Source organism: Sphaerodactylus townsendi, linkage group LG02 (genome assembly GCF_021028975.2).
Source record: "Sphaerodactylus townsendi isolate TG3544 linkage group LG02, MPM_Stown_v2.3, whole genome shotgun sequence".
Classification (NCBI taxonomy): Eukaryota; Metazoa; Chordata; class Lepidosauria; order Squamata; family Sphaerodactylidae; genus Sphaerodactylus; species Sphaerodactylus townsendi.
In genome coordinates, this window is record NC_059426.1 from 23,979,856 (window position 1) to 24,001,991 (window position 22,136).

The window sequence follows — 22,136 nt, forward strand, 5'->3', positions numbered from 1 at the left end:
GTACAGCTGTTCTGTGGGGCTCCATTGAGGGAAGTACAGTGGAAAGGACAGGTGAACAGTTGCTGTGCACACATAGAAAACCATATATGATCTTAAGACTGCCCAGCCACTGGGGCAACCACGGGAAATGGCTATTGTTTGCTATTTTGCCATGATTAGGCACTTTCCAGAAGTGTTTGGTGGTGACTCTGTAAACAGAATTCTGGACTACATAGACCAGGAGTGGGCAATTATTTTTTCCATGGGGCCGCATAAGAAACAGAAAATACTGTGGAGGGCCGGGCCAAAAGGCTGAACTCAATTCTGCATAATAGGGGCTGATAAGTGACAGACAGGTGCACAGATCAACTTGGAATCAGTGGCAACAGTTCTGCATACAACACTATTTGGCACAAAGAATCACAGGCTTAACCTACCTGCATAGTTGTCCCCTGTGACAATCAAGCAAGTGGGGACTCTTAAGTCCCTTGACCTACTTTTTTCATCGACTGGTGCTTTTGAAAGCCCCGCAGAAGCCGGCAGCCAAGGCAATCGGCTTCTGTGGGGCTTTCAAAGGAGGGGAACGCCCCAGAAGCCACTGCGCGAGGGGAGTGGCCTTTCTCAGAGGCCCTTTCCGGCACAGTGGCAAGATGAGGGGGGAAGGGGGAGGGTTAGCGGAAGAATGAGCAGCGCTGTTCTAAACAGGTCCTCTTAGGCCAGGTCCAGGTCTGTCATACGGGCCAGTCAGGATCATCTGGCGGGCCGGATGTGGCCCGCGGGCCGTATAATGCCCAGGTCTGACATAGACCCTAGGTTACAAACTAGAAGGATTATAAAAACTGTAAAGCAGAACTGTTCAAACCTAGTGAAGCCTGGTCTCCCTATTCCCCGAATAAATGCTGACATGCAATCAAAAGACTTATTTTGGGAATAATAAAAGGAACAGATGAATGAAACAAATAGAAGCAACTTAAATACAATGAGTAACCTTCACATTGAATAGAAGCAAACTAAGTCATGCCTTGATTTTAAAGCCCTCATTTTAGGAAAGTACAAAGTACAAAACAACCAGTGTTAACCAAAGACAACTGATCTCATGGAAAGCATAGAGCATTCTATTGAGTATATTTAGCTTAATATAGCAGAGTTTTGCCCAGTCATGGCAGTGTGATATTGAATGCAGTGAATCAATCCACACAAGAAGTAAGTTCCAGAAAGTAAAACCTAAATGTATGCAAGTAGATTCTATTCACATTCTTGTTGCAGTTGATAGAAAGATAGAAATCTAATCTAACGAGTGCATTCCCTTACACAAATGACCAACTACTTTAGTGTCACGTGTGCAAGTATGATATATTTGTTTCTACACAAGCAACCTGCAGAAACATCTGTCTCTATTACAGTCCATGAGGAACAGGTAATGCAGAGAATAATAGCTACTAAGAGAGAAGGAGGAGGAGTCAGAGGGTAGCTCCCAGGTTCAATTTAAAAAAAGGAACATCTAAGGAACAAGAGATAACTCTCATACATACTTAGACTGATTTACAGCCCAAGTCAGAGCAGGGCCAGATTGCATCCTGAATGCAGTTCAGGCTCATGCTGGTAGATTTGCCCTCTCCAGGGCACTTACCCCTATGAAGGGGCAAAACTACTAGCAGGCAGGCAACACAGCACACAAATGCAGTGCTTAGTATGGCGGCAGTGCTGCAACCAACCCTGTTGGTGTAGTGGAGATGGACCAGAGGCATTCCTGTGGGTGCAGCCAATTGCAGTCGGCCTTTGGAGTTGGGAACATTGTGGCCCAGGCAGAGCCAGAGTGAGGGGGAGCTGCGCTCGGGACATGCATGCACCCTGTGCCCATGCCACACCCCTGCCCCTGCCCCCACACTGGCACATGCCTGGTGCATCGTGCACCCGCTAGGCGCTACACCTCTGGGCCCAGGCCTTGAAGTTACGCCTTCCAAAAGGCTAGCATAACTCCATTCAGCCCTTTGGGGGGCTTCTGGGTGGCCGGGTGGGTTTTCTTTTTGGCTGCACCCCCATGCCACCTGAAAGCCCTCTGGAGACAGTGCGGCACTGTGTGGTCAGAGCCATTCCCAGCCACGGTGGCCTCAGGATCAGGGTGTTGTGTCTCCAATGTCTGGGTGTGTTGAGTTGCTCACTCCAGTAAGTTCCCCATTTTTTCAAAGGTTTCCCAATTGACTTAATTTGTCCACTCACAGATCTTCACTCGATGTCCTTCTCGGAATGAGGGAGGTGGTAACAGGGATTGCTTGGTGATGGCATTCCATCTTTGGAATATCGCCTCTTGAGATAGATGTCACACATCATGGTTGATGTTCACTCAAGGATAAGGCAAAGGGGTTTTTTGGTCGGTGCTTTTTGGTGAATTCCTTCCAATTTTTTTGGTGTGTTTTGTCTTCCTTTGCTAGTAAACGGTAATTGCTATTTGTTTTGAATTGATTTGTTGAAATGATTGTATCTGAAATTACTGTGAACTTCTTTGCATGGGAAATGTTCAAGAAAATACAAATATTTTTGATGAGGTTGACACAATCAAGAAAGGGCATTTTCTGCTAAGGCTATACGTTTGTAACTTCCTTTGTAGAAGAAGAAGAAGAAGAAGAAGAGTTTGGATTTATATCCCCCCTTTCTCTCCTGAAGGAGACTCAAAGGGGCTTACAATCTCCTTGCCCTTCCCCCCTCACAACAAACACCCTGTGAGGTGGGTGGGGCTGAGAGAGCTCCGAGAAGCTGTGACTAGCCCAAGGTCACCCAGCTGGCGTGTGTGGGAGTGTACAGGCTAGTCTGAATTCCCCAGATAAGCCTCCACAGCTCAGGCGGCAGAGCTGGGAATCAAACCCGGTTCCTCCAGATTAGATACACGAGCTCTTAACCTCCTACGCCACTGCTGCTCCTTGTACAGGTAATTTCTCCTGAAATTAGCTCATTTATCCAAGTTAATAAATGAAAGCTGCATGTCCTCAAGGTTATGCAAACTCAAGTCCCACTGGACTCTAAAATGCTCTAATCAACAACAGCAGAGCTAGGTAGAATGGCTTCGTGTGCAAATTCAACTTGACAAACCACTTTCAGTGCCTGTGGATTAATGTTCTATTTTCCTGGCTTATTTTCATAGAACTGTTGAGAATCACGCACTGTTTTTTCAGTATTTTTCGGATTTAGAATTATCAGACCCTTTTTTTTCCAGAAAAGTCAGAAAAAGCTGAATAGCAATACCAATAATTTTTCCTGGCTTTTTTGGATAGGCAATAATTTTTGGCCCAATTAAAGTCTGTGGGGATTTTGTTTAGGCTCTAGAGGCAGTTTCTTAGGGTAGATAGATCAATTTTGCAGCATAGAAGAACCTCCAAGTTTGGTGAAGTTTTATGGGACCACTAAGGAAGTGCCTCCATTTATTCAATGGATTTTTAAATTATTTCCAATGAAAGGTCATCAGAGGGCAAGAGAATTGCCTGCTAGGCCTTCACAGCCCAGTAGTTCAGTAGATTCATGGACTGCAACTCATAGGGCCTTCACCACTGCAACCACCATATCCTTTCTTGTGCGCCTCATCCTCCCAGAGAGGCTGAGTGCCCACCCAATGGGCTCCATCTCCTAGGTCTCATCAGTGGTTGCCCAGGAGAGGATGCTTCATAGCAGGGAAGGTGAGGGAGAAAAAGTAGCAGACCTGCCTTCCCCCGCCCCCACTTCTCCTAGCAATGTGCCCCTTTGGGCTTGCATACTCTCAACATGCTGAAAGAGCTTGTCTCTCCAGTTCACCAATTCCCTAGCCCATTCGGCAATCTTGCTCTTGATGTGTGGGTCACACATGGTCACCAACTTGTAGACCTTCTGCTGGATGAGAGGCTCAAGGTGGGATGTCACACCATCTTGCAGCCCCTGCATTAGTGCATGCAAGTCTGCATGTCCTTCAGCTGGCTCCAGAAATGTGGCCAAGTTCTCATGAGCTATTTGGTTCATGGGAATTATCCCAACCAATGTTCCTGTGTTAGATGAGAGCAACTATAGTCCTTAAAGGGCTTACGGATCTCCACAGTCTGAAAAATAGTCAATCATTCACCCGGATTGGGCTGGCTCTTTTTCCACCTCGGTCTCACAGAATAAGGTAGTGAGGGCTCACTACTGCTTCACTAAACATTCAAGCAAGGTGTAGGTGGAGTTCTACCAGGTGCTGACATTGCCAAAGAGGCATTCCTGTCAGTACCTGCTTCTCATGCAGCAGATGGGTATCCATCACACTGCATGAGACGTGACCTGTGAGATGCCAGCATTTCTGGTGGAGCTGCTGGAAGGCATGAGCCCAGAGGCATACCAGGGGGAAATGGAGGCCGGGGCAACATGAGTTGCCCCATATCCCCATTAGCGGTATGCCGCTTCATGAGCCACAGTGTTCAGCCTGAAATTCTCTACAGAACTCAGATCCAATGCATCCTTAACCACAGGGTGGAGAAGATGGGCAAGCTTCATCTCTCTCACAATGTTTATAACCCAATCCCATCAACAACAACAACAGCAACAACCTTTATTTGGCATTTAAAAAATAGGTTCTAGAGCGTTGCCAGACATTTTTGAAATACAAATCAAGAGTACATTCAAAACGCAGACAGGAAGACTGTATATAGCAGTATACATTCCTTAGAAAGTTCTGTCACTTGTAAAAGAAATTTTGCTACTTTTTCCAAGAGCATGACATCTGTGTTGTTTAACAGAAGCTCCACAACAGAACAGTCAGAGTCACTTTCAGGTTTGTCTAGGGCCAGCCTGGGAGAGAAATTCCTAATGCCCACATATCTCGGACAGTCAAGAATAATGTGAGCAAGAGTCTCCACTTGATTTTTACAGTGTGGACAAACCCGATCCTGGAGAGGGATGGATAAGTAACGACCATTTGTAATGGCCGATGGGAAGGTATTGGATCTGGCCCTTGTGATAATCCATCTCTGTTGGGGGCAATCCCATGAGTTTTAAGCACATAACCTTGAAACACTGCACCCTATCACTTGTGTCCATTTTCAGTGATTTTGGTGCTGTCCCCTGGAATTTCTCATGGCATCAACACTATGTTTTCCTTGCAGGAAATATGTTTTCCTATGTTTTCCTTGCTGACAAATAAAGTAACATACGGGTGCATTGTTTATTGTTGTTGTTCTTCCAAAATAATGAGTACGTTTTGTCATGATCTCGTTTTGCATTCTGGATTCGTAACGAATAATTTGCCGAGCCTGCAGAATATTACAAGCACGATATAATTAAGCCGATTTTCTTTAACCGTTTGAACGGGATTGCTGCTGCTCCTTTGTTGAGAAGCACAGCGATGCTGATGTTATTTCACTTACTATTACCTTCTTGACATGGAACGCTTTTTCAAAACATGGAAATGTTGTCTAAATGTTTCCCAGTGACAGAAAGCAGCATTTCTTCCTAATGCATCATCATAATAAAAAGGTGCAAAACAAAGCAAGCCGTTTGTTCGGTGTGCCTCATGCCAGCTTGTGTAACAAGCTGACAAAAGACAGATGTTTTTTAAAAGTAGTTTGGATCACTTTTATATATTCCTATCCATTTCGCCTGAGCACAGAGAATAATCTTCCTGATAATACAGAGGCAGCAAACACCAAACCATTAAATTGACAGTGTGATGTATCCCACTTCACCCTGCTTTATAAGCAGAACATATCAGCACCAGGAACTCTCTCCTGCTTGGAAGAATTGCAAGGAATACACCACTTACTATTGTTTTTATTGATAAAACTCGGGCCACCATTTTTCATTCCCTGCACCAATTCTCTTATCGCAGTACATGCACAATTGTTCCCCCCCCCTCCTACACATGAAGCCTGCTGGCTGATCTTGAGCTAGTCACAGTTCTCTCACAGCTCGCACAGCACCACCTCCCTCTGTTGTGGGGAGAGGAAGGGAGGGAGTTTGTACATCACTTTTAAGGCTCCTTACAGTTGAGAAAAGCGGGGTATAAATTCTTCACGGATTCTACACTCCTTCACAGTTGAAAAAAGAGGCAATCACTGGAAATTCTGACGGTGCCAACTAGTACACAGTTCACTTTTCCCCGGTACATCCTTACATTTGGGCAACAGAATCCATCAGACAGTTCTGGTCTTTACAGGAATTGCAGTTAGCCCAACCTGGCTATGCTCCAGCATCTGAAGTCTCTTAGATAAAATTGCACATATGTGTTTTCCTCAGAGATCTTGGTCTAATACCTCTCTATGGTCCTGACATGTCTCTGTTTGACGTTATTTCGATCTTTCAGTTGTTTCTCATTTTGTACCAGAAACACAAACCAGTTCTTTCTTCTGGAAGAAGTTCTAAAAATGGTAAGCTACACTCTTAAACTTAGCTTTTAATCCCAAAAAAGTCAGAGGATCCTCAGTTTTCTGCTCCTCCTCTGTGCATCCTTGCTGTGGTGGGTCATCTGTTTATTCCTGGTCGTTTTTACACTGGGAAGTGTATGGATCTTTCAACCTTTTCTTCCTGACAGCTTCTACGGAGGATCTCTGTGCAGTCACTCTAGGGGCCATTTGGTGTGAGCGGAATTAAGCAGGTTGATGTTCTAAAGCTGATACATAGATGTACTTTTGAAAAGGCTTATTTGTAGCCAGAACTCTAGGCTGCCTCTTCTCTACCTGCTTACCAGTTAAAGGTTGTTTAGGCTCTCAGGGTGCTTTATTATATTTGCCCTCCAAGGAGCCTTTGGCTTGCATTTGTTAAGTCAGGAGTCATGGTTGTTCAGAAAACACATGTCTATTTCTGATGGCAGTTAAACAATAAAGCGTGTGGATAACACGCGCGCAAACACTTGCACACACAAAGCTTTTCCCTCAGCCCCAAAAGGAATTGAAAAAGAAATCGAAACAGAATGTTTGGATCTAGGAACAAGATAGCCTTTAGACATGATGCATTCACAGAGAGGTTTTTATTTCATCATAATGGGCAGAAGGGAGGGGGGCTTCCACAGGAATAGTAGAATACTGCTGGGTAGACTATCTAAAATATGAATCCTAAGAAAGTGTAGGCCAAGCTACACATTATCCTTTACACAAGTTGCCTACGGTGGACAGGCGACCATATTGGAGCTGTGAGTCCCCAGTGGCAACTCCTGTATAAAAGTATAGCGCGGGCTCAATTCAAATGAGGTCTGTGGCATGGGGAGAGGTTCCAGCCTCTGACCCCCACACCATTTTCAGAAGCAAAACAGCCCTGAGGCTATATGAATGAGGGTAATTTGCCTCCAGTGGATTTATTTTGGTCTTTGAAAATGAGGGGAATAAGACACCCCTCCTACCCATGCACTGCTGTCTCAATCGAAACGTAATCCCGATTCAACCCTGAAAGTGAAGGCCAGCGTACACACAATGTGCTATCACATCATTTGTTTCCACAGCATCTTCTTCCTTTGCAAAGACAGTAGTGAAGCCTTAAATCTTAAACAATAGGCCAGTACGGGCTTCGTTGTCCTGTTCTCTATAATATGATGCATCCAATCATCCATGGGTAGGCGCATAGCTGAAATTGGGACATCCGGGGCGGCTTGTCCCAGGCGCCGCCATTGCAGTCATGTGGGGAGGCGGGGCTGAGGGTGTGTCAGGGGCATGTCGGGATGGGGCAAGGAGGGGGCGGGGAGGGGCGTGAGGGCAGTTCATGCGCCCGGCGCAGTTCTCCCTCCCTTCATCACTGTCCACGGGCTTTGCAGAGCAGGACTTTCCAGTCTTGCAGAAGTCCACTGAGCCTCTTGGGGTTAGTAGAGCATCAGTGAGCAAAGTGAGGCTCCACAAAAGGAGCAGGAATTGGTGGAGATTGCTGCTCCTTCTGTTAAAGACTTCAGTACCCATACATATTTGGAATTGCATGGCTGGACACGTGCCCATGACTTTTCCACCGGATACATCCCCACATGATTCTATAGAGGAAATCATATATGAATGTAGGCACCATCAAGTCACAACCTGCTGAAGGGACCCAAGCAAGGGTCTTTCAAGACAGATGAAAAGCAGAGGTGATTTGCCAATCCTTCCTCTGCAGAATCTTCCTTAGTGGTCAATGGTCACCCATCCAAGTACCGACCCCTCTGAGACGGGCTAGACCATGCCACACCCTTTCCCCTAGTACCTTTCCTTAATAAATCACTTTCCTGTATGCTTCCTGTTTTGCCTTTTGAGGAGATGTCTTTTTTTTAACAAGAAACTAATATTTGGACAACTGCCCTAGAGTGGCATTTCTTGAGATTGCATTTCACCTCCCCCAAATCTCTGGAAGTCAAATTCTGAATGGAGAACTGATACATTTTGGCATTGGTTGTTGTTGTTGGCCATTATGAAGGGTCGCTCTTTATCTATCCCTCTCCAGGATCGGGTTTGTCCACATTGTAAGAACCAAGTGGAGACTCTTGCCCATATTATACTTGATTGCCCGAGATATGTGGATATCAGAAATTTCTCTCCTTGTCTGGTCTTAGATAAATCTGTAAATGACTCTGACAGTTCTGCCAGGGGGCTCCTGTTAAATAACTCAGACGTTGTGCTCTTGGAAAAAATATTAAATTTTCTCTTACAAGTGTACGATCTGTTTTGGGACCAGTGCTCTTTAACCTATTCATAAATGACCTGGAAGTAGGGGTGGGTAGAGTGGCCAAGTTTGCAGATGATACCAAATTATGTAGGGTGGTGAGAACCACAAAGGATTGCGAAGAGCTCCAAGCGGACCTTGATAAATTAGGTGAGTGGGCTCAGAAATGGCAAATGCAGTTCAATGTAGCAAAATGTAAAGTGATGCACATAGGGGCAAAAAATCCAAACTTCACATACACGCTACAGGGGTCAGTGCTATTAGTCACAGACCAGGAAAGGGATTTAGGCGTCTTAGTTGATAGTTCCATGGGAATGTCAACTCAATGCATGGCAGCTGTAAAAAAGGCAAACTCTATGCTGGGGATAATTAGGAAAGGAATTGATAATAAAACTGCAAAGATTGTCATGCCCTTATATAAAGCAGTGGTGCGACCGCACTTGGAGTACTGTGTCCAGTTCTGGTCGCCGCATCTCAAAAAGGATATTGAGGAGATAGAAAAAGTGCAGAGAAGGGCAACAAGGATGATTGAGGGACTGGAGCACCTTCCCTATGAGGAGAGGCTGCAGCGTTTGGGACTCTTTAGTTTGGAGAGGAGGCGGCTGAGGGGGGATATGATTGAAGTCTACAAAATTATGCATGGGGTAGAAAATGTTGACAGAGAGAAATTTTTCTCTCTTTCTCACAATACTAGAACCAGGGGGCATTCATTGAAAATGCTGGGGGGAAGAATTAGGACTAATAAAAGGAAACACTTCTTCACGCAACGTGTGATTGGTGTTTGGAATATGCTGCCACAGGAGGTGGTGATGGCCACTAACCTGGATAGCTTTAAAAGGGGCTTGGACAGATTTATGGAGGAGAAGTTGATCTATGGCTACCAATCTTGATCCTCTTTGATCTGAGATTGCAAATGCCTTAACAGCTCAGGTGCTCGGGAGCAACAGCCGCAAAAGACCATTGCTTTCACATAATGCATGTGAGCTCCCAAAGGCACCTGGTGGGCCACTGCGAGTAGCAGAGAGCTGGACTAGATGGACTTTGGTCTGATCCAGCTGGCTTGTTCTTATGTTCTTATGTTCTTATTAAGTGATGGAACTCTGTAAGTTACAGTTCTCTGTAAGATACAGTTCTCCTGTCTTCATCTCGATTATATTCTCTCTCTGTACATCACAAAAAAAATTTTGGGGAGTGGGTAATTTATCAGACTTCATTTTATATGCCTAATAAAGGTTGTTGTTGTTGTTGGCATTGGTTGTAGTTGTTGGTGTTGTTAAACTTATACCCCTCCCATCCCTCGCCAAAGTCAGACTTGGGGCAGCTTACATTCAAGTTAAAACAATACATAAAGCCAACATAAGATAAAATCAGAGGCAGAGCTACCAGGGGGTTGAGGGGTTGCGTTGCACCGGGCGCATGCCTGGGGGGAGGAAAATCACACACCCCCGTGCCGCCCCCTCCCCCCATGGTGTCCCAACACACACATTTACCTTTGTCAAACAGTGCAGGCTGGGGAAGCGGCCTGTTCCCTTCAGGCTGAAAACGGCCTGGTTGGAACTACACTTCCCAGGAGACCTTGTGAGCCCCAAGGTCTCATGGGAAGTGTAGTTCCCACAAGGCCGTTTTCAGCCTGAAGGGAACAGGCCACTTCTCCAGACTGCACTAAGGTAAGGGGTGGGGGCATGGCGCCATGGAGGAGGGGGACAGAAAACACAGAGTGTGCACTGGGCACACTCTGGCCCACCTATGCCTCTGGATAAAATAGAACAATTCCATTTCCCTTCCTGTCATAGATGGTGATGAATACGCTTCACTTAAAACAGTTAATCTAGAAGGGGCATATTACAAATAGATGATACAGTGCATTGATGTTAACAACAAAGGTCTAATTGAGCATTGGTGGTAAGTGGTCAGGAGGCTGGCAATTGATGTTAGGACAGCAGGTGGATGGCCTCTATCAAAAGTTCAATGGAACATCTCTATCTTAGAGGCCCTATGAAATTGGAAATTGGGGGCCCTGATGTCAATAGACAGAGACATTTGCACAAATAATAAGGCATCATCAAGTACACCACCTATCATTCCACATTATGCAGAACTGTTATGCATGATAATGTATTACATAACAAAGTTTTTTTCTAGTATAGAAGTTTTACTTTAAAAGCACATGCTGAAGTCCAACATGTAACACAAAGCTACATGTTATGATGCCTTCCATGTTTCTTTTAAACAATTTTTTTTTCTTTTATACATTTATCTGCCAGGACAGTTCAACTTCAACTTCAACTGACCTTTATTAGGCACATAGTAAAAAACAGTAAAAAACAAAAAAACAAAATGCAAGACAGAGCGGGTCTTAAAACAAGACATAAACAGGACAAATCACGTAAAACTGGGAAAGAACAGGTGACCAAGCTTCCATTATGTCCTTGACTTGAGCACTTCTAATAAAAATTCAGCGGTTTTTCCAGTTATCCCACTGTCGCTATTATTCAACAGGTGAATAGTCTTTATATGCTCAGAACAACTCATTCGATCCCCTAGAAAGTCTACATAATGCATACCTCGGACAAGAAAACACAATATGCTGAAAGGTCTCAACCATATCCTGACAATATGCACAGGTTCTATCTGTCCAGGACAGCTCTTTCAAGAGCGCGGGGGGGGGGGGGGGGGGCCAACCTTTTCTTTGCCTGCAGTTTTCTCGCCAGAATATTCCTAGTAGGGGTAAAAGCAGGCTAGCTATGGGTTATTGCAGCTAGTAAAAAGTCCCAGATCATATACCAAGTATTTATGGCAAGTGCTTTCCCAACATTCAGCTATCTGCATTTTTTGCAGCTAAAAGCAAGACGGTTATCTGCTTAGAATATGGGTGTATTTCCATATGCCCAAAATACTAGTATGTGAGGAACTGGGTATTTTGTACGCTGTGGTCTTTTTTTCCCAATTATGAGAACCTGTGGCTCAGTAGTAGAGCATCTGGTTTGTAGACAGAACTTTCCAGGTTCAATTCCTGGCATCTCCAGTTAAAAGGATCCGTTCGTAGGAGATGTGAAAAATCATTAGCTGAGGCCCTGGACAGGTGTTGTCAGTCACAGTGAACAACATTGATCTCAGTCGACCTAAGTTGTAGCTCTGTAGAAGGCAGCTTCATGTGTTCCTATAATGTGACCATTTCAGAAACTACCCACCTTTGGACAAGTGTAGACGAGAGCTGATTTTCCTGCATTTTCACCCTTGTTAGGTTCTGCTACATCTTGCGTATCACAAGCCCAGTTTCTCTTTGCACGTGACTTCTTCTTCAGATCTTCCCACCATACTCCACAAACACGTATGATTGACAGGACCTGCATTCATAAGTGCCACAAAAACACTTTTTTGTGGACGAGTGCGTAAATGGCCTATTGCCAAGGAAAACAGAGAAGTTCCTTCTCTCCCCGTTTTTCCAAATGACGGCTTTGCAACATGTGCAAATATCATCTATCATTTTTGCTTTTTCTACAGCAACAGCAGACAACGTTCTCTGCTCTTTAACCCTTCTGAACAATTTCATTTGTTTTGCAGTAAATAGGCTTCTCCGGCTGGAACAGGAAAATCATGATGCCAGGCAGCACTCTGGGGCACGTATGAATCTAGCCTGCAAAAGTTCAAAGCACAAATGACATCTATATTAGGGCTGCAAATATTAGCTGATTAATTGATTTAAAACATTAAATTGATTAAAAACAAGATTGATTGATTGATTGATAAAACATTAGATAGATTAAAAACCAGATAAACAAGGCTGCAGATTTTTAAAAAAAGTAAATTATTCTTATTATTTATTTATTTATTTATTATTGGGTTTTGTATACCGCCCTACCCCCGAAGGGCTCTGGGCGGTGAACAACATAAATCACATATATACAATAACCCTTAAATACATTAAAACAATTTAAAACACAGCGATCAGTAACAAACAATGTCCACAATAACCCTCATTAAAACCCTCCCAAAAGGGGAAAGAAAACGGGTCCCATAGATGGTAAGAGACCCAGAAAGATGAAGAAGAGGAAGAGGAGGGGGCACCTATCAGCAACTGGACACTCCAAAAGCCCGGCAGAACAACTCCGTCTTACAGGCCCTGCGGAACTCACCAAGATCCCGCAGGGCCCGGACAGCTGGAGGAAGAGTGTTCTACCAGGAAGGGGCCAGGGCTGTAAAGGCCCTGGCCCTTGTGAAGGCCAGCCGCATCATTGAGGGGCCAGGGACTACCAGCAGATTGGCCTCTGCTGAGTGCAGAGGCCTAGTAGGGACATATGGGGTAATGCAGTCCCAAAGGTACGAGGGTCCCAGGCTGCGTAAGGCCTTAAAGGTAAGCACCCATACCTTAGTATAAGTACTTGCAAAGATCGTACATGGCAACTGTTATTTTAGTTCGCTCTACTAAGAGACACTCTTATATGGCTTGTGTGAAACAATGGGACATCATTTAAAAGAAAATAATGATTTTTTTCCCCTTAAGAAATATTAATCAGTGCTGATATAGGAAGATGAGATGGGTGGCTGAGAAGAGGGGAATGAGGCAAGTAAAGAGGAGAGGAAGTGGAGGTTGCCAGGAGGAGGGATACAGGCAGTGGTGGGATTCAAATAATTTAACAACTGGTTGTTTACGAGCACCATTTTAGCAACCAGTTCTGCTGAAGTGGTGCAAACCTGATGAATCCCACCGCTGGATATAGGAGAAAGTAAGGTGCCCCCCACCAAAGCCTTTAGGGTTTTCTACCATTCAAGAGGACCTGGCCAATTGGCCATGCTGGTAGGGGCTGATGGGAATTGTAGTTCCTGAACATCTGGAGAGCCGCAGGTTCCCTACCCCTGGGAGAGGGAAATTGGAAGCCAAAGGAGCAGATAAATGTAGATTGGCTGTTGAGTGGGAAGGGGAGAAGGAAATACAAAACACGAAAAGAGGCTATGGGGGATTTCAGGAAAGGAAAAGAAGAAATAGTGGGAGAGGGAAAAATTATATGCCTCCTGCAAGTTCTTGAAGGATCCTACTTGTAAAATTACAAATTTATAAACCTACACAACTGAACAGGTTACCTACTAATATATCACTAACTTGAACTCTGCAAAATGTTATAAAACATGGAAGAGATGTTTTTTCTCCACGGAATTTCTTATCCATCAGGAATAATAGTCTCTCTGTAAACACATTTTAAATCCAACGGGCAGAATAACATTCTCTACTAAATCATCCAGCCCTTGTAGGAAAACCCCGCGCAATGTTTCATCTTATCTGTGACTGTACAAGGTTCTCCCTATTGGCTGATTACCCCAGAATGTGGCTCTATTCAGTGGCATTTCTTAAAGAAGCTATTTAGAAAAGCATCTGGAAAGCCATACAACTGAAATAGATTCTATAAAATTGTAAGATTAACATCTGGTTCTATGCTACATTATTCATTTATTTTTTAAACTATCATTTGGAGCGTGTTGCTGAATTCTGAGAGCTAGCAACGAGCAATGCCTAGTGTGATAAAATGTGTTGGAGAGAGTAAGGGGGAAAATCAATTAAAGTGAATACCCACTGCTTTCACTTCTGAGAGCAAAAAAAAATCAAATGTGACCTAATATTTCAGGTGTGAAAAATAGAGAACTGAGCTTCAAGTGATCATGTTATCTGTGTGATACAGTTCCTGCTTTTCTACAAATTACTTGAGGAACTATAGGGCATATTCTCTGCTACGCGGAGGGATATTTCCTAGTGTGTGTCTCATTAAGATCAAACTCTCCACGTCCTAAAATGAAAAGTACAATTAGAGCAGAAATAAATAACTTTTGAATTCAAGCAAGGCCCTTTCCAAAGAACCATTTCGAACACAGCATTGGGGAGATACACAAAAATACAGATGGCCAGACTTTGAACTTTTAGCTAATGGTTGTGTAAAAAATGCAGTTTGTTGGGCCGTAGTGGTGCAGGGGTTTCAAAAGTAATACCTGCCAAAATCCCTCACCTTTTTTGTAATCATAATATTTATTTAATACCACGTTACGTCCAACTTTCTATAACAAAATACATGTGTCAAACAAGCAGAAAAACATCTTTATAATATTGTCCAAATCTGTGAATTAAACCATAAGTCTCAAAATTATAATGCTCAAAATTATAATGCTGCATTGATTCCTTTGGTTTAATGCTATTCCAACATTTTATAAATAGGAAATCCCCTCATCTGTTGAAGTCCCTATGCTAAACCCAGTTATGTGACCACACCATCCTCTTTTTAACGTGTCATTTTTAAAATTATTCACAGGGCTACGCATGTGGATATGGATAATCTAAATGCTTGAGCTAGCTTTCGAAACAGAGTTGGAAAATCAGACATTCATCCTCACCAACAACCTGTGAGATATTATAGACCAGTGGTGGCGAACCTATGGCACGGGTGCCAGAGGTGGCACTCAGAGCCCTCTCTGTGGGCACGCGCAAACAGAGTCGCTCCCCCCCCCCCCCATCTAGGCTGGGCTCGATTATTTGCATTAAACCTAAGACCTAGTTTTGAGGAAGCAGTGTAGGTAACCCTGTTAAGCGCTGTTAAACCCCACTGATTTTCATGTGAAGAACTAAAGTGTGATCCTTTATCTGGGAGTAAGCTCAGTTGCTGGCAATGGGGCTTGCTTCTGAGTAAACCCTCCAAGGGTCGTGATTCACCCATTGGAAGAGTTTCATGGTTGCTTCAAAGCAAAGCCACTGACTACCACCAAGCTTACTCCCGAGTATGCCTCGGAGCCCACCGTTTTTTCTAAACGAAAACCTCAGTATTTAGGTTAAATTGCTGTGTTGGCACTTTACGATAAATAAGTGGGTTTTGGGTTGCAATTTGGGCACTTGGTCTCGAAAAGGTTCGCCATCACTGTTATAGACTGATAGTGGCAGGCCCAAGATCACGGGTATGTTGCACAACTGAGTAGGGACTCTCCTGTCCACCTCTAGTTAATTACCACTAAACCACACAAGACCATGACCTGGATGGCCCAGACTAGGCCAATTTCATTGGATCTCAGGCACTTAAAAAAATTTCAGAAGCCTAGTAGGGTCGACCCTGGCTAGTGCTAGGCTGGGAGGCCAGCAATGTAGTCCATAGGTGCTTCATAGAACCCAACAATGGCAAACCTCTATTAGTCTTTTGCCTAAAAGATGCTATGGAGTCACCATAAATTGGCTGTGACTTGATGGCACTTTTCCCCAACACAACAACCAAATGGATAAATCTCATCCTGAAGGAATGGCTCTGACATTGGCTTTTTTTCACACAAGTCCCCCCAAAAGGACTTACAAACTCTCTTTTCCTTCCTCTCCCCACAACAGACAGGTGGGGTAGGTGGAGCTGAGAGAGGTCTGAAGAACTGTGACTAGCCCAAGGTCACCCAGCAGGAATATAGGAGTGGAGAAACAAATCTGGTTCTCCAGATTAGAGTCCACTTGCTCTTAACAACTACATCATGCTGGCTCTTGTGCATTTGAAGCTTCAAAGATTTAACCTCCAAAATTTAAAAAAACTGACTAAAATAAACAAGGAAGACAATGCAGCGAGCTCAGAAAATGGCACCAAGAAGAAATTCTGGGAGCTGCAGAGAGGCATGAGAAACGTCTTAAGGAGATCACACAGCAAGTCAAAAAGTTTTGAAAATGTTTTCAGCAAAAGAATCACTAAAATTGAGTTTGCATTTAAAATGTTTTCAGGCTGAAAATAAAACATTTTGGGAAAAACTTTGCAGAGCTCCTCAGAGGAAACATTTTATTTCCTTTATCTTATTTGAATAAGAAAATTCAACAAATGCTACGTTCAGCAAAGGATAAGAGGGATCCTCTAGCTACTGCAGGAGTCTACCGCATACCATGTAGCTGTGGACAAGTCTACATAGAAACCACCAAACGCAGCACTCAGACACAAATCAAAGAACACGAAAGGCACTGCAGACTATTTCAGCCAGAAAAATCAGCAATAGCAGAACACATGATAAACCAATCTGGACACAGAATATTATTTGAAAACACAGAAATTCTGGACCACTCTGACAACCACTACGTCAGACTACACAGAGAAGTTATTGAAATCCACAAGCACATGGACAATTTAAACAGAAAGGAAGAAACCATGAAAATGAATAGAACTTGGCTGCCAGTGTTGAAAAACACTAGAGTCAAGACAGTGACTAATCAGCTCCACACAAACACAGGATGACTACAGACAATAAACAGTCAAAGGGAACAAAGGCCAGGCTACTTCTATTCAGATGCCCTCACCTATTGACCTTGCTATCTTCATTGTTACTCACATGCCAGGCTACTTCTATTCAGATGCCCTCACCTACTGACCTTGCTATCTTCGGCCGTTTCCGCACGGGCAGAAAATGACGGCCTGGAGACGGTAAAAACGCTGTCTCCAGGCCGCCATTCGCACAGGGGGCGCAGCTGCAGCGCAGCCACGCCGCCCGGCCTGAAGCCGGCGTATTCCCAGAACGCTGGGAAGCATTCTTTTCAGGAATATGCCGCTGTGAAGCCGCTGCCGAGCGAACGGCAGCGGCTTCACACCGCCTCCCCTGGGGGGGGGGGGTGGGGGGGGGGGGGGATTGAGGGGGAGGGGGGGGGGGGGGGGGGGGGGTGGGGGGGGGGGGGGGCGGGGGGGGGGGGGGGGGGGGGGGGGGGGGGGGGGGGGGGGGGGGTGGGGGGGGGGGGGGGTGGGGGGGGGGGGGGGTGGGGGGGGGGGGGGGTGGGGGGGGGGGGGGGTGGGGGGGGGGGGGGGTGGGGGGGGGGGGGGGTGGGGGGGGGGGGGGGTGGGGGGGGGGGGGGGTGGGGGGGGGGGGGGGTGGGGGGGGGGGGGGGTGGGGGGGGGGGGGGGTGGGGGGGGGGGGGGGTGGGGGGGGGGGGGGGTGGGGGGGGGGGGGGGTGGGGGGGGGGGGGGGTGGGGGGGGGGGGGGGTGGGGGGGGGGGGGGGTGGGGGGGGGGGGGGGTGGGGGGGGGGGGGGGTGGGGGGGGGGGGGGGTGGGGGGGGGGGGGGGTGGGGGGGGGGGGGGGTGGGGGGGGGGGGGGGTGGGGGGGGGGGGGGGTGGGGGGGGGGGGGGGTGGGGGGGGGGGGGGGTGGGGGGGGGGGGGGGTGGGGGGGGGGGGGGGTGGGGGGGGGGGGGGGTGGGGGGGGGGGGGGGTGGGGGGGGGGGGGGGTGGGGGGGGGGGGGGGTGGGGGGGGGGGGGGGTGGGGGGGGGGGGGGGTGGGGGGGGGGGGGGGTGGGGGGGGGGGGGGGTGGGGGGGGGGGGGGGTGGGGGGGGGGGGGGGTGGGGGGGGGGGGGGGTGGGGGGGGGGGGGGGTGGGGGGGGGGGGGGGTGGGGGGGGGGGGGGGTGGGGGGGGGGGGGGGTGGGGGGGGGGGGGGGTGGGGGGGGGGGGGGGTGGGGGGGGGGGGGGGTGGGGGGGGGGGGGGGTGGGGGGGGGGGGGGGTGGGGGGGGGGGGGGGTGGGGGGGGGGGGGGGTGGGGGGGGGGGGGGGTGGGGGGGGGGGGGGGTGGGGGGGGGGGGGGGTGGGGGGGGGGGGGGGTGGGGGGGGGGGGGGGTGGGGGGGGGGGGGGGTGGGGGGGGGGGGGGGTGGGGGGGGGGGGGGGTGGGGGGGGGGGGGGGTGGGGGGGGGGGGGGGTGGGGGGGGGGGGGGGTGGGGGGGGGGGGGGGTGGGGGGGGGGGGGGGTGGGGGGGGGGGGGGGTGGGGGGGGGGGGGGGTGGGGGGGGGGGGGGGTGGGGGGGGGGGGGGGTGGGGGGGGGGGGGGGTGGGGGGGGGGGGGGGTGGGGGGGGGGGGGGGTGGGGGGGGGGGGGGGTGGGGGGGGGGGGGGGTGGGGGGGGGGGGGGGTGGGGGGGGGGGGGGGTGGGGGGGGGGGGGGGTGGGGGGGGGGGGGGGTGGGGGGGGGGGGGGGTGGGGGGGGGGGGGGGTGGGGGGGGGGGGGGGTGGGGGGGGGGGGGGGTGGGGGGGGGGGGGGGTGGGGGGGGGGGGGGGTGGGGGGGGGGGGGGGTGGGGGGGGGGGGGGGTGGGGGGGGGGGGGGGTGGGGGGGGGGGGGGGTGGGGGGGGGGGGGGGTGGGGGGGGGGGGGGGTGGGGGGGGGGGGGGGTGGGGGGGGGGGGGGGTGGGGGGGGGGGGGGGTGGGGGGGGGGGGGGGTGGGGGGGGGGGGGGGTGGGGGGGGGGGGGGGTGGGGGGGGGGGGGGGTGGGGGGGGGGGGGGGTGGGGGGGGGGGGGGGTGGGGGGGGGGGGGGGTGGGGGGGGGGGGGGGTGGGGGGGGGGGGGGGTGGGGGGGGGGGGGGGTGGGGGGGGGGGGGGGTGGGGGGGGGGGGGGGTGGGGGGGGGGGGGGGTGGGGGGGGGGGGGGGTGGGGGGGGGGGGGGGTGGGGGGGGGGGGGGGTGGGGGGGGGGGGGGGTGGGGGGGGGGGGGGGTGGGGGGGGGGGGGGGTGGGGGGGGGGGGGGGTGGGGGGGGGGGGGGGTGGGGGGGGGGGGGGGTGGGGGGGGGGGGGGGTGGGGGGGGGGGGGGGTGGGGGGGGGGGGGGGTGGGGGGGGGGGGGGGTGGGGGGGGGGGGGGGTGGGGGGGGGGGGGGGTGGGGGGGGGGGGGGGTGGGGGGGGGGGGGGGTGGGGGGGGGGGGGGGTGGGGGGGGGGGGGGGTGGGGGGGGGGGGGGGTGGGGGGGGGGGGGGGTGGGGGGGGGGGGGGGTGGGGGGGGGGGGGGGTGGGGGGGGGGGGGGGTGGGGGGGGGGGGGGGTGGGGGGGGGGGGGGGTGGGGGGGGGGGGGGGTGGGGGGGGGGGGGGGTGGGGGGGGGGGGGGGTGGGGGGGGGGGGGGGTGGGGGGGGGGGGGGGTGGGGGGGGGGGGGGGTGGGGGGGGGGGGGGGTGGGGGGGGGGGGGGGTGGGGGGGGGGGGGGGTGGGGGGGGGGGGGGGTGGGGGGGGGGGGGGGTGGGGGGGGGGGGGGGTGGGGGGGGGGGGGGGTGGGGGGGGGGGGGGGTGGGGGGGGGGGGGGGTGGGGGGGGGGGGGGGTGGGGGGGGGGGGGGGTGGGGGGGGGGGGGGGTGGGGGGGGGGGGGGGTGGGGGGGGGGGGGGGTGGGGGGGGGGGGGGGTGGGGGGGGGGGGGGGTGGGGGGGGGGGGGGGTGGGGGGGGGGGGGGGTGGGGGGGGGGGGGGGTGGGGGGGGGGGGGGGTGGGGGGGGGGGGGGGTGGGGGGGGGGGGGGGTGGGGGGGGGGGGGGGTGGGGGGGGGGGGGGGTGGGGGGGGGGGGGGGTGGGGGGGGGGGGGGGTGGGGGGGGGGGGGGGTGGGGGGGGGGGGGGGTGGGGGGGGGGGGGGGTGGGGGGGGGGGGGGGTGGGGGGGGGGGGGGGTGGGGGGGGGGGGGGGTGGGGGGGGGGGGGGGTGGGGGGGGGGGGGGGTGGGGGGGGGGGGGGGTGGGGGGGGGGGGGGGTGGGGGGGGGGGGGGGTGGGGGGGGGGGGGGGTGGGGGGGGGGGGGGGTGGGGGGGGGGGGGGGTGGGGGGGGGGGGGGGTGGGGGGGGGGGGGGGTGGGGGGGGGGGGGGGTGGGGGGGGGGGGGGGTGGGGGGGGGGGGGGGTGGGGGGGGGGGGGGGTGGGGGGGGGGGGGGGTGGGGGGGGGGGGGGGTGGGGGGGGGGGGGGGTGGGGGGGGGGGGGGGTGGGGGGGGGGGGGGGTGGGGGGGGGGGGGGGTGGGGGGGGGGGGGGGTGGGGGGGGGGGGGGGTGGGGGGGGGGGGGGGTGGGGGGGGGGGGGGGTGGGGGGGGGGGGGGGTGGGGGGGGGGGGGGGTGGGGGGGGGGGGGGGTGGGGGGGGGGGGGGGTGGGGGGGGGGGGGGGTGGGGGGGGGGGGGGGTGGGGGGGGGGGGGGGTGGGGGGGGGGGGGGGTGGGGGGGGGGGGGGGTGGGGGGGGGGGGGGGTGGGGGGGGGGGGGGGTGGGGGGGGGGGGGGGTGGGGGGGGGGGGGGGTGGGGGGGGGGGGGGGTGGGGGGGGGGGGGGGTGGGGGGGGGGGGGGGTGGGGGGGGGGGGGGGTGGGGGGGGGGGGGGGTGGGGGGGGGGGGGGGTGGGGGGGGGGGGGGGTGGGGGGGGGGGGGGGTGGGGGGGGGGGGGGGTGGGGGGGGGGGGGGGTGGGGGGGGGGGGGGGTGGGGGGGGGGGGGGGTGGGGGGGGGGGGGGGTGGGGGGGGGGGGGGGTGGGGGGGGGGGGGGGTGGGGGGGGGGGGGGGTGGGGGGGGGGGGGGGTGGGGGGGGGGGGGGGTGGGGGGGGGGGGGGGTGGGGGGGGGGGGGGGTGGGGGGGGGGGGGGGTGGGGGGGGGGGGGGGTGGGGGGGGGGGGGGGTGGGGGGGGGGGGGGGTGGGGGGGGGGGGGGGTGGGGGGGGGGGGGGGTGGGGGGGGGGGGGGGTGGGGGGGGGGGGGGGTGGGGGGGGGGGGGGGTGGGGGGGGGGGGGGGTGGGGGGGGGGGGGGGTGGGGGGGGGGGGGGGTGGGGGGGGGGGGGGGTGGGGGGGGGGGGGGGTGGGGGGGGGGGGGGGTGGGGGGGGGGGGGGGTGGGGGGGGGGGGGGGTGGGGGGGGGGGGGGGTGGGGGGGGGGGGGGGTGGGGGGGGGGGGGGGTGGGGGGGGGGGGGGGTGGGGGGGGGGGGGGGTGGGGGGGGGGGGGGGTGGGGGGGGGGGGGGGTGGGGGGGGGGGGGGGTGGGGGGGGGGGGGGGTGGGGGGGGGGGGGGGTGGGGGGGGGGGGGGGTGGGGGGGGGGGGGGGTGGGGGGGGGGGGGGGTGGGGGGGGGGGGGGGTGGGGGGGGGGGGGGGTGGGGGGGGGGGGGGGTGGGGGGGGGGGGGGGTGGGGGGGGGGGGGGGTGGGGGGGGGGGGGGGTGGGGGGGGGGGGGGGTGGGGGGGGGGGGGGGTGGGGGGGGGGGGGGGTGGGGGGGGGGGGGGGTGGGGGGGGGGGGGGGTGGGGGGGGGGGGGGGTGGGGGGGGGGGGGGGTGGGGGGGGGGGGGGGTGGGGGGGGGGGGGGGTGGGGGGGGGGGGGGGTGGGGGGGGGGGGGGGTGGGGGGGGGGGGGGGTGGGGGGGGGGGGGGGTGGGGGGGGGGGGGGGTGGGGGGGGGGGGGGGTGGGGGGGGGGGGGGGTGGGGGGGGGGGGGGGTGGGGGGGGGGGGGGGTGGGGGGGGGGGGGGGTGGGGGGGGGGGGGGGTGGGGGGGGGGGGGGGTGGGGGGGGGGGGGGGTGGGGGGGGGGGGGGGTGGGGGGGGGGGGGGGTGGGGGGGGGGGGGGGTGGGGGGGGGGGGGGGTGGGGGGGGGGGGGGGTGGGGGGGGGGGGGGGTGGGGGGGGGGGGGGGTGGGGGGGGGGGGGGGTGGGGGGGGGGGGGGGTGGGGGGGGGGGGGGGTGGGGGGGGGGGGGGGTGGGGGGGGGGGGGGGTGGGGGGGGGGGGGGGTGGGGGGGGGGGGGGGTGGGGGGGGGGGGGGGTGGGGGGGGGGGGGGGTGGGGGGGGGGGGGGGTGGGGGGGGGGGGGGGTGGGGGGGGGGGGGGGTGGGGGGGG